Source organism: Leuciscus leuciscus, assembly GCF_965113295.1.
Source record: "Leuciscus leuciscus genome assembly, chromosome: 4".
Lineage (NCBI taxonomy): Eukaryota > Metazoa > Chordata > Actinopteri > Cypriniformes > Leuciscidae > Leuciscus > Leuciscus leuciscus.
Window position 1 is genome coordinate 40,157,832 of NC_138728.1, and position 16,680 is coordinate 40,174,511.

Below are 16,680 nucleotides of genomic sequence, written 5' to 3' on the forward strand. Positions count from 1 at the left end.
TTGGATTTCGTCTTTGGATTACCCCTCATTAAAGCTGCATTTGGATCTCTACCTTCGTGTCTCGGAGCAGTTCGTAACAGAAAACTTCGCCGCTTCAGATCCAGCAGCCGAGAAAGAACCGAGACCCACCATGGACCCACTAATCCGTCTCTTCCGCCTCAGCCAAGGTAACCGATCTATAGAAGAATATGTTGAAGAATTTTGTGAGCTCTGCCATGGGGTAGACTTGGACGATGCAGTCTTAAAGGATGCTTTCCGATATGGGCTTGAGGACATGTTAAAATACCTCATGCCTGACAACACTCCTCAATGGACTTTATGTCAGTATATTGAATTCGCTCTGAGGATAAGCTGCTCATCCTTTTCTGTGGGCCCTGTGGATGAGGGTTCCCATGAACTTACCACACCCGTTGAACCAGAATTCTGCTATACCTCCCCGTACTCTCGTTACGGCTTAGCAGATCTTCCAGAGCCCTGTCACTTCTCAGCAGATCTTCCAGAGCCCTGTCACTTCTCAGCAGATTTTCCAGAGCCCCATCACGTCTCAGCAGACCGTCCAGAGCCTCGTTACGTCTTAGCAGAATTCCCCGAGCCCTCTACTGTTGAGGGGGCATTTCCCGTCACGCCAGCCATCAAGCTAGTCACCGGATCGGTCTATTATCGTCCAGGACTGGTATCCAGTGTGGCCGATTCCCCGCTGAGGTCAGTACGTGTTGCCATAGGGGCCATCGTGCAGGAGTCTCGTCCTGCTGAGACTATCCTGCATAAATCATGTTTCACCGAGACCTTCCTGCCTGAGTATCTTCCTGCTGAGCCTGCACTTCACGCCAGTCCAGTCGAGCCTGCACTTCACGCCAGTCCAGAGCTGTGTTCACCGCTGGTCTCGTCCAGCACAGAGCCCTCTTCACCACTGGTCCCGTCCAGCACAGAGCCTTCTTCACTGCTGGTCCCGTCCAGCACAGAGCCCTCTTCATCACTGGTTCCGTCCAGCTCAGAGCCCTCTTCACCGCTGGTCCTGCCCAGCTCAGAGCCCTCTTCGCCGCTGGTTCCGTCCAGTTCAGAGCCTTCTTCATCGATGGTCCTGTCCAGTTCAAAGCCCTCTTCATCGCTGGTCCTAACCAGCTCAGAGTCCTCTTCGCCGCTGGTCCTACCCAGCTCAAAGCCCTCGCTGCTGGTCCCGTCAAGCTCAGAGCGTGCTGATCCTGATCCAGAGACTGTTCACGTCAGTCCTGCCGAGCCAGAGCCAGAGCTTCACGTCAGTCCTGCCGAGCCAGAGCCAGAGCTTCACGTCAGTCCTGCCGAGCCAGAGCCAGAGCTTCACGTCAGTCCTGCCAAGCCAGAGCCAGAGCTTCACGTCAGTCCTGCCGAGCCAGAGCCAGAGCCAGAGCTTCACGTCAGTCCTGCCGAGCCAGAGCCAGAGCTTCACGTCAGTCCTGCCGAGCCAGAGCTTCACGTCAGTCCTGCCGAGCCAGAGCCAGAGCTTCACGTCAGTCCTGCCGAGTCAGAGCTTCACGTCACGTCCGCCCATCCAGAGTCTCGTCCAGCCGAGACTGAATCTGTTCCTGAGCCTGAATCTAATCCTGAGCCTGAATCTGATCCTGAGCCTGAATCTGATCCTGAGCCTGAATCGGTTCCTCTTCCTCTTTCTACGCCTGTGTTTTCGGACAAGATGGCCGACTCCACGCCTGTGTCTTCGGACAAGATGGCCGACTCCACGCCTGTGTCTTCGGACAAGATGGCCGACTCCACGCCTGTGTCTTCGGACAAGATGGCCGAAACCACGCCTGTGTCTTCGGACAAGATGGCCGAAACCACGCCTGTGTCTTCGGACAAGATGGCCGACTCCACGCCTGTGTCTTCGGACAAGATGGCCGAAACCACGCCTGTGCCTTCGGACAAGTTGGCCACCGCCGAACCAGTGTCTCCGGACAAGATGGTCTCCGCTGAGCCGGTGTCTGGTCCTGAGCCAGTGTCTGTTCCTGTCCCTGTGTCTGTTCCTGTTCCTGAGCCGGTGTCTGTTCCTGTGCCATGGTCGCCTGGAAGGTCGTCTCCTCCCTGGCCGCCTGAAGGCTCGTCTCCACCCTGGTCGCCTGCACAGCCTGCTCCGCCCTGGTCGCCTGCACAGCCTGCTCCGCCCTGGTCGCCTGCAGAGCCTGCTCCGCCCTGGCCTTCCGCCCTGCCGGAGTCTTCAGGTCCTCTTCCGCTGCACGGGCCTGGCCCGCCATCCCGCCCCCAGGTCCGCCTCCGCTCCACCTCCCTCCTGGAGAATTTTGAGCGTCTGGAATCCGCTGCTTAAAGGGGGGGCTATGTAACGGTCACCAGCTGGAGTGCCCTTGAGAACCACCAGAGGGCACTCCACACCATACTCTCCTATTCACTCACTAACTACATTTCCCATAACTCACTGCCCGGACTCATCATCTCTGATTGCATTCACCTGTCTCTTCACCTGTGTCTCATCACCCTGTTAGTCTCAACCTATTTATACCATGTTCACTCATTCACACACTGCGAAGTTTTGTTTGTGTTACACTGCATCTCTGAGCGTTTTTCCCTGGTTTTCTTGTTTCTTGGTTTTTTGGATATCTTGCCTTGTTCCCTGGATTACTCTCTTGCCTCTGGTCCCTGCCTGTTTTGTTGGTTTGTTTATTTGTTTGTTTGGACTGCTTACCTGTGTTTCGACCATTGCCTGTTTATTGGATTTCGTCTTTGGATTACCCCTCATTAAAGCTGCATTTGGATCTCTACCTTCGTGTCTCGGAGCAGTTCGTAACACTTAGCAGAAACAGAAAGAAACATGGGTTAATGTTAATGACATTTACTTACAACACATGAAGTTACAGTCATACATCTGCTGAACGGTAAATACAAAATTAAATCCAAGTGAAAATAAACAAAGTGAAATAAATAGTTAGTTGGACTAAATCTATCATAATAAGCATAATAAAACTTTAATTAATAATTATTAGCACAATTCAATTTATTACTATATTATCAATACAATTTTGTAATATTGTATACTGCAATACTGCAGTTTTTATTTTTGTCACACTACCATTTCTATGGTTAAGGTTTTAAATTTGCACAACTTAAATTGTGAAGTAAAATATTTCTTATTACACGGTTTAACATTATAACACAAATTATATAAATACCTAAACCTAATTAATCATCTAGTATATTTTGTAATGTTTCTTTTTTGTGCAAATACATTGCAATTACAACATACAAAAGTACAAAATAGTATTGTTGCTGTAAATGTTTTTTTTAGAATGGGGGGGGGGGGGGGGGTTATTTCAGTATTTTGCTATTTAAAACAAACCTCCCTGATTCTTTTCTTCAAAAATTTTTTGTAGGGGAAATTGGTTGAGTCTTTATGCATGGGGCATTCTGAAACAAATAAAAATATGGTTATAATTTGACACAAGTAAAATAAAAAGTTCAACAAACAATCAACTCTTGGTTTGGGTACGTTATGGTCACAACACTGAATAGCTTAATGTAAATAGGTTGCAATATGTATAAAAGAAAATATTACAATATTTACATTTGTAGAATTCTAACCCAGCCTTTAAAAAAAACAATGAGAAAGGCCATGTTCTTTTAGCTCTAAAAAGCTCTCATTATGTTAAAATAAAAAACAAAACAAATCCACACACACCTTTATTGTCTGCTTTCCTCTTTCTTTTTCTTTCTTTTCCTGAGGAAGATACTGGACCTGGACTGCCTAGCTCAGTGGACAGTTTAGAATAGGAAGAAAGAGTTGAGGCCGGTGGCAGAGAAGAGACCAGAGAAGAAGAAGGTAAAGGACTAGACTCAGAGAAGGTGAAAACAGGATGAGAAGCCAAGGAGGAAGATGCAGGAGGAAGAGTGTCAGACTCAGGACTGAGCAGAGATGAAGACTCTGATGCTGGGTCTGCTGATGGAGTCTCTGCACACATAAAAATAAATAAATAAAAACTGCTGGAATACACTATACAACTTGTAGCCTCTGTTCTGGGCACAATAAACTAAAATACATGTGCCTACATTGCTTAGGAAACACATAACCAAATAAAACAACATGGGCCGGTTTCACATACATTATGCCAGGTTTAAGCCTTTCACCATGTCCTAACCAGACGCGATGCGATAAGATTCCAGCGACAAGCAACTTGCCTGTCCACACCAAAAGCGACGCGACTGCGAGATGCGTCAAAATCAATCAAAACCCACAGCCAATCAGAACAGCATGTAGGCGGGGCCGGGCTCTCGCTGCAAATGCATAGCACCAGGGTAAAGACTAATCTTGACGGCATTCGCAAGAAAATGTAACCTGTGTGTGTTACACAGGTTATGTGAAGTAGCCTACATAATGAAATGTACACTTATTACACCATTTAAACATTATTTAAAATACATAATGAGTCACTAAAACAATATTTCTCCAATAATAGACTTGTTTGTTCACAGTTTGAATGTTCTTGTTTCCCCATTCGTTTAATTTCAAGATCTGATGTGAATTCTCCATTGTTGCTTTTACAGCTACAAAGCTGGAGCACTGAATGATATTCAGAGTCACATTACACACTTTTAACATTAAGTAAAGCACATAAACAGTATGTTTAAAGATTATCATTGCCACACTTTGTGTTTGTTGTTCCAGCGCGGCGTCACAGAAAAAGAGAAACCGTTTCTAAAATAGAATCGTCACATGCTGCCGTTGCGGCTGGTTAGGACAAAAAAAATTTATTAATATGGAAGATAACCTTTTATCTCCTGTCGCGGTGTTGATCGCATGTACTAAAGACACGGTGTTTGTTCAATTAGGACATTTAAGTAACTTTAATAAATGTGCCATATAGCAGCTGAAACATGCATTATAGTCTGGAACTAGCTTAAGCCTTGTTTGTGAAACAGGGAAAGTGTTTGATAATCATAGCCTGAAGCTAAAAAATAAATACAAATAAAAGTCTGGCCATCATACACTACATTATTTCCTGTGAAATGTTACTGCCCAGAATGTGTAGGCTGGCTCTGACTTCTAGCAACTAGCATCAATTTCTGAATTGAGACAAAAATATGGGCAAAATTCTTGTAGTGTATTCCAGCCTTAAGCTGCACAAAGACATACATGGTGTGAAATTGTAAAACCAATACTCCATTACACCACCATGTACAGATACAGTTCATACAATGTGCTCACCTTAACAATATAGTTTACTATAGTATAGTATGTAGTAATCTATGGAAATAAATTGTAGAATTAAACAAAATATATTTAATGTATTTTGTTGTTTTCAAGGATGAAACATGTATGATTTTATGAGTGTAATGAGTGTAACTCTTAGGGTCTGCATTTGGACAGATATTATTATTTGGTGGGTGACAGGTGCAAAAAAAATAGTTTGCTGTACAAGAACATGTTAGTTAAATTGAATGAAACATTTTACCATTACCGGTAAGCAGATGGGGAATCTGATGCTGGGTCTGCTGATGTGTTAATGGCAGAACTCTCTCCTGTGCTGCTTGGTGCTTTTATAGCCACTGTTGGATAAAAGAAACTGTGATGTGGACATGAGAGTAATAATAATTAAATAATAATTCAGCAAAAATAAATAAATAATAAAATAAAGTGTTATTATGGTTTTATTATTTTATTTATTTGTTATTACGTTTAAGTCCACATATGGGTTGTTTTTATTAATGTAATATCAATTTAACATTATCAAAATAATACCCTGCTCAAGTTTTATTATGTAATTTCCCCTATGTAAAAACACTGGAAGTATTGTTTTTATATGCAATTTTTAAAACCTAAGGTGAGAAAAAAAAATCATAATAATATATATATAATTGAGGATGCACTAATAAACAATTAAATATGTGAAAATTCTGCATGCATTGAGCATTTGTGTTTATTACCATTAAGAAGACTTTCATACTCTTTATGGTAAGAAAAGCATCCTGAGTTTCTTCTGTATCCATCTTCCAAGGACAGAAGCACTCAGCAGAAAAACCATTTGAGGTTCTCCTGGCAAGGAGAAGGAGTGGGAACCTCTCTAAAAGCTCCCACTTGTGGAGCTGGAATAAAATTGAGACAGAATTATAAAACTAATAAGGGGGAGAGGGAGAGAGGGAGAGAGAGGGAGAGAGAGAGAGAGAGAGAGAGAGAGAGAGAGAGAGAGAGAGAGGAGAGAGAGAGAGAGAGAGAGAGAGAGAGAGAGAGAGAGAGAGAGAGAGAGAGAGAGAGAGAGAGAGAGAGAGAGAGAGAGAGAGAGAACTTCTTTATCAGACCTGAGTACAATGGAAACAAACAGATGTTACACCTAAGTCCTTATGCACTGAAAAAAGAATTGCTGAAGCTTTTGTATATAAATATAACAACGACATGTGTGTATAAGCTACTGTAAATATCATGGATTATTTACAGTACTTACTATTTTATGACTAACATCTGAAAGATAAACCTACCAGTAGATTTGTTGCATCATAAACTTTGTTCACACTGCAGTTTTTTTTTTGCCGGTCAATCCATTCTTGGGAAAGCTGTTCCTTTTTTTTCTCAAGCTTTTGCTTATATGGCTGCTTGGCACTACAGTGTTGACATGTTTTGCTTGCTACTCCAATTTTTGTACTGCATATGTAGCAATCCTTTAGAGTAGGCATCTGTAAAAAGAAACATGAATGATATGTGTTATGAGGGGATAATAAAAAAAAAAATTCACCCTTTGTTGACAAGTCACAGTCTCCAAAAATATTGTTACCACAGTGACCTAACTTTCAAAACATTTAAAGAAAACTGAAACAGTATAATGCTACTCAGAACCTGGTTTTAAAAATTGTTTTTATCAACTTAAAGGCGACATGAAATCAAAATATACCCGATTTACTTTGCTGGTGCATATTACTAGTCTTGAGGTGAACAATTAATTTATGCAAGTATATACACAGAAAAAAAATATGTTTGCCGTGGTAATCTTTCATCAAAATCTGAAAAGTTACTTTTGGTCTGGAATGGCGTTCCTTCTCTGATGATGTAGGTTTAACGGCTTGGGTTGGGAAACGCCTAACCACTCCCCTCAAACCGTTAGTCTGCTATGAGCAGAGATGGAGAAGAGGAGCGCTAGAGTAAAACCCTGCCCTCTGTTCAAAATTCCCTTTCACATGCAACTTCCAGTTCACAGGGACTTTTTTTTTTTTTGTATTTGTGGTAGACTATTATTGAAAGCATCAGAAGAAGGCTATAAAAGAGGTTTTAGATCAAATGTCATAATACATAGTTATAGACTGTTGTTGACTTCTAAAACAGATATGAATGACACATGAGGTATGTAGTATAACAGATAATAAAAACACGGACACATAGACACTAGTGATGCGCGGGTCGTTGGGTTGGGGCGGGTCATTAAAAACAAAATAAAATAAAAATCCATATGTTGCATGCAATGTCCAGCCTATATTAAATATTTGGGAATATCAATCTAATCATATTTTAGTAGATTATTTGATATGGCCGTAGCAATGCAACTTGCGTGATTTCCCCAAACCTTTGGCGTCACGTGACACAGCTCGCGCAAAGCAGCTCCCGCCGCCAGCCACAACAAAAAAGACGGAGAAATAAAAGTGAAGATGGAATATGAGGTGCGGGAGAAATTGAGGTCGGGATTTTACATAATTAAAAGAAAAAAAGGTGAATGATGAATTAGAATGAATACAAACGCTGCTTTGTAAATATTGAAAATGTTTAAATCATTATCTTATTAATATGACCTGATTTATGGTTCATATTCAGAATCGTCTGTTATTGCCAGTTTACAGGGCGATGTTTCCAAGCACTTTAAGGCTGAAATAAAGGCTGTTTTCATTTACATTACTATGGCTTTGCACCTGTATAAAAAAATAAGAGACAAATAGCACAATGTTACAATGAATATATTGGTCATACAGTTTATAATTCTGAAGAGCTAAGAAAGAGAAGAGAGTTTTTCACTTAACAATGACTATAAAGATCTATTCTATTCACACACACACACACACACACACACACACACACACACACACACACACACACACACACACACACATACATATATATATACACACACACAAACACACACACACGTGTGGAAACAATTCCATTCTAGTTATTATCATACATAATTCCATTATTTTATTACAAATATTTATTTTATTTGAAATAACAACTATTACATCTATTTTATTTATTGTTAATTATTATTAGTTAGGCCTATGATTATATTTGCAGTATTTATTTATTAATTTCCACAATTGGATATTTCTGGAAAATATTATCTCAAATATGAATGTACGTCAATTAATAATTAACTGAAACGTAGGCCTAATTCACATGTTAAATACTTTAAAATAGTATTTGGATGATCGAGTCAGATTAACGAAATATGGAATGGACGTTTTAACAAAATGTGTGGACTTTTTACATGGTCCCTTACACACAACGTTTCCAATTTCCGAACGATTTCACACTGTGATCTGGTCAAATGATTTGACCCTCATGTTCAAATAATGAGAAAAATAACGTCCCTTAATGATTTGACACGCGACGTATTAACGTCAGGCTTATTCAATCTTGAATAGACGATATAATTATGTCCAGTAACAATAATCCATCTCTTTTTAATAATGTTAAGTCGATAAATATGAATAAAAGCGAAGTTTAATGTCACCTGTGATGTTCACGCTGTAGGATAACTTTTCCATTTAACGTTAACTGTTAGGCTAACGTTACGTTAGATATTTCATTGTGTTTCTTATTTCATATGTTATTCTCAAGTAATAACCTCTAACAAGTTAAAAAATCACCACAAAGCAAGATGAAATAGCACAAGCGCCTTGGACATTATTTTGTTCAAAAATTATCATATTATCAAGGTTATTATCAATATAGCCTACCTGTATTAGCCACGGATTAGCCATCTCGTAGAAAACCCACAATGCATCAAGGCGACTCTGCGTGGCATATCTCCCGCTACCTATAGGGGCACTATTTTCGGAAATGATGCAGTGGGTCGTATTTAAGGAAAGGTGCAAACGACCATTATGGTCGTATAAGTTGGAGGACTTGTTGCTCTAACACCATAATGATGTAATTTCTCCAGAAGAATATTAAAATCAATAGTGTCAAATGCCTTAGATAGGTCAAGGAAAACACCAACTCCACAGTCACCCTGATCTAAAGAATCATAAATTTTTTCAATAAGGTCTAAAACAGCCATAAAAGTAGAATTCTCTTTCCTGAAACCATACTGTGATCTTACTAGAATATGAAGCTTATCCAAATAATGACTTAACCTAATGTGTACCACTCTCTCTAATACCTTAGACAGAGATGGTAAAACAGAAATTGGACGGTAATTGCCCATATTATTTTTGTCGCCTGATTTATAAATTGGAGTAATACTCGCTATTTTTGTCATACTTGGCACTATACCATACAGAAGTGATAAGTTAATACAATGTGTAAGTGGCTGTGCTATTATGTCTGCAACAGCTATCACAATTTTACTACATATTCCATCAACCCCTCCCGTTCGAAAGCTCTTCAAATTTGTAATAATTTTATGAATTTCAGTTTTATCAGTAGGTTTCATGAAAAAAGATTGCATGTAATTTCCATAGAGATAATGTCTAAAAGAGGATCCGTTGGGAGGTCTGATTTTTTTGGCAAGATCTTCACCTAATGAAACAAAGTAATCATTAAAACTATCAGCTAATAAAGGCGAATTGTCATTCGAACATTCGGCTAACAAAGATGACTTCTGGCCCCTGTTTAGAACCTTGTTCAACACAGCCCAGGTCCTTTTGGAGTCACCTTGGGCTGCATTTATATGTTCGGTGTAGTAAATTTGTTTACTCTTCCTCATAATATGAGTGAGTTTGTTTCTAAACTTAAAATATTTGCTTTTGTTTTCATCATTGGGATTTTTCCTATAGAGCTTATAAAGTTTATTTTTACGTTTAATAGAGTTAAGAATCCCTTTAGTGAGCCAAGGATGATGATCATCATTTCTGCATATGACAGTCTTCACTGGAATGGTATTGTGGATGGACTCCGTTAATTCGTGAATTAGACTGTCATAGGCAGTCTCTGGATCACGGGTTTCATACACACTAGTCCATACCTTACTCTCCAAGTTATCACGAAGCTGCTGTAGTGTTCTCGTCATTCAGGACACTGATCTTTATCTTACAGCGTTTAGGTGGAGGTTTAGATGCCAGGTTTAAAGATAACACAATTGGGTAGTGATCAGATATATCAGTCACAACCACACCTGACTCCAACCTCGAATTTTGGATGTTTGTAAAAATATTATCAATGATAGACTTGGATGAGTGAGTTACTCTAGTATATCTATTAATAGTCGGTATAAAGGAGGAGGAGTGAAGAGTGTTCATGAAATCATTTTTAATAGGGACCATCCCTAGAGATGTCAATATTAAAATCCCCGAGGATTATACAGTTAAGATTTTTCCTATTGATATCAAAAAGAGTTTCCTCAAATTTACTAGTAAAAGTAATAGGATTCACATCAGGGGGGCGATACACTATGCCAACAATGAGATTACTGGTTGCATTGATGCTTATGTCAACAAACAATGAATCTGTTTGTTCATCATCCAAGGCCAAATTGTCACAGACATTGGCCTGGAATCTTGATTTAACATAAAGACACACACCTCCACCCATTCTACCTAATCTGTTCTTGTAATAAAGTTTATAGCCCTTAAGGTTAAAAGAATCACAGTATGACCTATCATTTAACCAGGTTTCACTGCAAGCAATTACATCAAAGCTACAACCTGATGCAGACAGCATTGACACTAATTGATCATAATGTTTAGTTAGGCTTCTGATATTGATATGGATCACCGAGAAGTTATTATTCATACTTAAGTATTTAAGATTTTCTAGGTCATATTGCTTGCAAGTGATATATGTACCAATGTCACTACAGTGCTGAACCTCCCCATCTAGATCATCCAAATCATCCAAACCCATCCAAAAGCGATAAACCTAGTCCTACATCCAACATCCATGATAAGGCATATACACATAAAGCATTCATTCCTAAATACAACAAAAAATCTAAAGAAGTACATACACACTTCCCAGATAGCAACATTGTTTCGGCCCGGATCCGGCCCACATCTGGCACTTGTGGAATACGGATCTGGCCCACATGCAGCGTGGAATGACGGCCCTTGTGTGGCCCACTCCTGTTTGCCAGATCTGGGCCAGAAGCAGGCCATAGCAATGCCACATGTCAGCCAAGAGCAAAGAAATAAACCAGAACTGGACCTTATCTGAGCCACAAAATCTGTGTATATTAAATATGGAGTCATCTCAGCCTTAATAAGCCTGTTAACAAGCAGAATCACTGAAGGAAAGAAGAGAACAGAAAAAAGAGACGAGCAGAAACACAAGAACTACAACTGACTTCAGACACAGTCTAAGATGAAATCAACTGAAGAGAAAAGAAGACATTAAATCTGTGAAGATCTCAGCAGAGGAGGATTAAACAACTCCACAAACAGCATTACCAGCTTCACTTATTACTAACCAGACTGACTTTATTTCTGTCAGACGTCTACAGAAGTTATTATTGAGATTTAACAGAGGTTTAACTCTAATGTGTTTCATTTAAAGTCACCATAACAGTGATAAGTGTTTCCATTAGTTGGGCTCTTAACTCTTATTATATCTTTTGTCTTTTTTGGCCGCTGTGACAGTGTGTGTGTCAAACACATTTACAGCAGCAAAGAAAGCTAAAGTGAAATGAGTTCAGGTGATGATGGTTACCTGTTGATGATTTTATATTCATCATGAAATAACCTTTTTCACTGATGTTTTTGGAATCTAACAATTGTGTTGTTGCATTAATATTGTCACAACACAAACCCTGTGTTACTGCAGAATGAGATCCAGCAATATCATAACAAGATAAAATACTTTATCAAACATGAGCACAAAAAAGAAGTTTAATATGACACACACAGACATCAACAATCAGCGTATGAATCTCAACAATGGTGACAATCAAAAGTACTTTGCTGCAATGCATGCTGGGTACCAGCATAGTGCAAAATTCCCAGAATGCATTGCAACGTGAATAAATTATGCAGCTGAATTGTCCTATAATTTTGTTTGATTCTAAATATTTACTTTTATCTTTTGCTGTTGTTTTTGTTGTGAATTAATAGCTTTTCAGTGATGTTCTGAATTTATCTGTTTATCTAAATATTTGTGATTGTCACCATTGTTGAGATTCATACGTTGATTGTTGATATCTGTGTGTGTCAACATAAGCTAATCTTTTGATCTCATGTTTGTTAAAAGCTTTAAACTGATTGTTATAATATTGCTAGATCTCATGCTGCAGTAACACAGGGTTTGTGATGTGACAATATTAATGGATCAACACAATTGTTAGAGTCCAAAATCATCAGTGAATCAGTCTATTTCATGATGATTATAAAATCATCAACAGGTAACCATCATCACCTGATCTCGGTTCACTTTAGCTTTCTTTGCTGCTGCAAATGTGTTTGACAAACACACTGTCACAGCCGCCAAAAAAGACATAAGTTATACCAAGAGTTAAGAGCCCAACTAATGGAAACACTAGTCACTCTTATGGTGACTTTAAATGAAACACATTAGAGTTAAACCTCTGTTAATTCTCAATAAAAACTTGTGTAGACGTCTGACAGAAATAAAGTCAGTCTGGTTAGTAATAAGTGAAGCTGGTAATGCTGTTTGTGGAGTTGTTTAATCCTCCTCTGCTGAGATCTTCACAGATTTAATGTCTTCTTTTCTCTTCAGTTGATTTCATCTTAGACTGTGTCTGAAGTCAGTTGTAGTTCTTGTGTTTCTGCTCGTCTCTTTTTCTGTTCTCTTCTTTCCTTCAGTGATTCTGCTTGTTAACAGGCTTATTAAGGCTGAGATGACTCCATATTTAATATACACAGATTTTGTGGCTCAGATAAGGTCCAGTTCTGGTTTATTTCTTTGCTCTTGGCTGACATGTGGCATTGCTATGGCCTGCTTCTGGCCCAGATCTGGCAAACAGGAGTGGGCCACACAAGGGCCGTCATTCCACGCTGCATGTGGGCCAGATCCGCATTCCACAAGTGCCAGATGTGGGCCGGATCCGGGCCGAAACAATGTTGCTATCTGGGTTGCCTAGGTGCACTCTCTTTTGCACCTTACTCCATTTACACCCACACCCACACACACCCTCACGTCCACACCCACCCATAACCACAAGTTGATTTATGTAGGGCACAAACTGACACATTTGTACCATTTAATGGTGATCTCAACACCCACATTTATGAGTATAATTAATTAGTCAATCACTGGGTATGCATAAATAATTTTTGTTCAAATGAGAAGAAAATCGGGAAGTTAGTCTCAATGAACATATAAGATCTTTTCACCTATTCAAGATATCAAAGCAAATTTGAATATAAGAAAAAAAAAAAAAAAAAAAATTAAAGATCACATCCCACAGTGAGAAAACACCATTGACAGTTCTCAAAACCGTTTTACACAAGGACTAAGCCTATTCAAATAACCACACAGGTCACCAGCCAGCCAGTTTAAGGCAATGTCTTAACATATTGCTTTGCTTCTGAAACCGAAGAAAAGTACATCCTACCTCCCTCCTTAAGTTTGATAAAAAGTTTGGCAGGGAATAGAAGCGTTGGTCTAAGTCCGCGTTTGTACAACTCCGACATCACCTCTCTATATTCCTTCCGTTGCGCCACAATTTCAGGTGGATAATCCTCGTACACTGAGATGGGATGGGATTGGAACTTCAACTGGCCTCTTTTGGCCCGAGCTTCACGGATGATTTTCTCCTTTACGAGGTACTTGTGAAGCCGGATGATGACCGACCGCGGTCTCTGACCTGGTTGTGGTTTGGCAGAGGGGATTCAATGAGCCCATTCGCACTCAGGCGGGGAGTCCAGAATGTGTCCAAACACCTCGGTTAGCATTTTGGAGTAGAAGACTATCGGCTGTTGCTGTGTTTCGATGGATTCAGGTAGGCCAACCACCCTGATATGATGTCGACGATACCGGGATTCCAAGTCACTTACTTTCGCAAGTAGCTTGGTATTGCTGTCACTTAATTTGACACAGTTTGTTTCCAATGTTGCCAAGCGTGAATCTTGTTGAGTTGCATTTTTCTCGAGTTCGCCGATCGTCACTGAATGCGCTGCAACAGTATCATGAATTCGATCCAGTTTATGCTCAAGCTTTGCAAACGTTTCTTTAAAATCCAGGGTTAGTGCTTCTCGGTTTTCTTCGAGAAGTTTGGCGATGGACGCCAAGGTCAGAGCCCCGCAATCTTCAACAGGTGCTGGGTAAGGGGCATCTGGTTTACTTTTAGAAGGTGTAGGCATATTTGAGCGTTTGGTATAATGATCTGGTAATTTAGGTCGTAGGTAATAATATTCAAATAAAGTTATATGTTCTTAGAAGAAGTTTGACTGCATAATTACTGGTGGTATTGAGACACCAGGTATATCGTACAACTACACGTCGGCCATCTTGGTACTATATATATATTATATTATACTCTAAACTGAAGAGGGCTGTTGCTGCTATTTTGTTAACTTTACTGAAAAAATCACTGCAAAAATGATTGACAAAATACAAAAATACAGCAACTTAATAAAATTATTACAAAAAAAAAGGTCTTCTACTTCAAAATAAAATCTGTTACTTCCATTCCCTGGTTGTCTCTCCTTCCTCCCTTACAGCGGCAACCTTCTGGGGGCCATGTCCCTGTAGATGTTTATTACTTCACTGTGGTTTACAGGAATGTCTTTCTCAATAGCCAGGAGGAGGAGATCAGAAAGCCTCTCTTCGGTGCATAGACTTCTGAGTGTGTCTTTAACCAGTTTGAGCTTGGAAAATGACCTCTCCACTGTTGCTGTTGACACTGGAATTGTTGCATAAGTTCTTATCATTTCCACCAGTGTTGGAAAGATATCCTGTCCACTGTTGTCTCTCAGTGTTTTTAACATCTCCTTCATGGTGGATGTGTTTGGGACAGATGCATGAAAAACCCTGAGCTCTGTTTTCAACTTCTGCTCCTCTCCTCCATAGAATTCACACAGTGTGTGAATGGCCTCAAGAGAGCCAGGCCCAGGACCCACTGCATCTTTGCCTATATCCAGTTGTTGGCCTTTGTCAAACTGTGGAGTGCGTTCAGTATGTCTATGTGTGCACGTGCCTGGCCAGGAGATCTTCCCGAGCAGTTCTCAGGGAATCTCTCCCAAGAAGGAAGGCCGGAGGATCTCAGACAAATTCCATTGAGAATCCCACCGTAAAACACAGATACAACAGTTTTTATAGAATCGAGAAAACAAATACGACTAACATGTCACCTTCAATATGATTGGTTCAATTGGTTCAAAAGCCCCAACCTTTTTCCTCTGGCACAAGCAAACTGTTTTAATGATGACTTCATTTGTTAATCACAAGATTCTAACAGACTGTCTAGTTTCATTTCCCAAACTGTTATTTTTACAGATACACACGCACACACAAAAAAGTTTTCCATTGGTTTTGTACAGTACATCCTGTTCAAATAAGGTTAGATGTTAGAAACATGGTTAGTTTAATATACAGTTTAACATTTCTACGACACATTTTTCTGAAAATATCTCAGTGACTTGGCAGCCGTTGATTGAGTCAGCCCTGCAAACCTGTTGGTAGACAACGCAGTGGACAGTGGAAATATGCAGTCAAACACTCTTGAGACCATCCCAGATGATGTCCCACCAGCAGAGAGGCCTTACCAGGGTCTCTATTGTGGAGCCCATCCCGGTCCAGCAGCTCCACCAGGGTCTCCCTGCTCAGCTGAAAGCGTACATAAATTATTTTGTTTTTTCAATCTGTTTTATGTACTGTTAATTTGAATTGTTTTCCTGTTGTTGTAAATATTTACAAATTGAAATCATTTTCATTTTACATGCTAAAAAAACATTTATAGAAGTCAACAATGTCCAGAACAATTACTTGTTTTATTTCCAAATGTAAACTCGTATTACAAAAATAAACAATGTACAAAAATTGCCTTGCCTCATTTACAAATAACTTAAATTCCATATATCAGTTTTAACTTACATAACACAAACAGTGTACAGAAATTACTTTGTTTCATGTACTAATAAGTGACAAAAAGCATAAATACAAAAATTGCTTTAACCAAATGTAAATATAATTTTTTCTCAATCATTCTCTCAAGGAGAGAAAACAGTCTGTCCATTCTCTCCCTGCTCTCTTGTGCTCTCCTCTCCTCCGTTTCCCTTTGAAATCTCATGTCCTCCCTCATAGGCTCAATGAGCTCGTCACTGCAGGGTTTATACAGAGATTCTTAAATTGAATTTACTACCTTTTTACCACCTATTTTACTACCATCACAATATTTTTACTACCAACACGGCTTCAAACTTCAACTGTAGCAGTGTTAAGTGTTAAGTAAAGTGACAAGTAAAGACATGAAATATCTTTCCAAAATGAATTAATAACATATTTAATCACAATTTAATGAGGCAATTATAACTTAATTTCAACACTGGGAGGGAGAGATAGAGAACCAGAGAGAGCGAGAAAGAGAAAGTCAGGAGAGGTTCTGTAGGTGT

At 39.7% G+C, this 16,680-nt stretch overlaps 1 protein-coding gene and 2 long non-coding RNA genes across 3 annotated transcripts in view; 1 reads left to right on the plus strand and 2 right to left on the minus strand.

Annotated features, from left to right (window-relative positions):
• The window catches only part of LOC309497469, a 6,389-nt gene extending 1,709 nt beyond the window's left edge, over nt 1-4,680 (minus strand). The window contains exons 1-2 of the long non-coding RNA XR_014205539.1: nt 3,662-4,680; nt 3,323-3,390 (exon numbers count right to left, since the gene is read on the minus strand). This is a non-coding gene — a long non-coding RNA (uncharacterized lncRNA). The remainder of the gene's footprint in view (nt 1-3,322; nt 3,391-3,661) is intronic.
• The window catches only part of LOC309497328 (NACHT, LRR and PYD domains-containing protein 3-like), a 138,772-nt gene that overhangs the window by 91,424 nt on the left and 30,668 nt on the right, over nt 1-16,680 (plus strand). The gene's annotated exons all lie outside the window — the stretch shown is intronic.
• On the minus strand, nt 5,933-7,270 carry LOC309497482. The gene is made up of 3 exons (XR_014205555.1): nt 6,985-7,270; nt 6,454-6,648; nt 5,933-6,063 (listed from the first exon to the last, which is right to left on the minus strand). It is a non-coding gene; the product is annotated as an uncharacterized lncRNA (long non-coding RNA).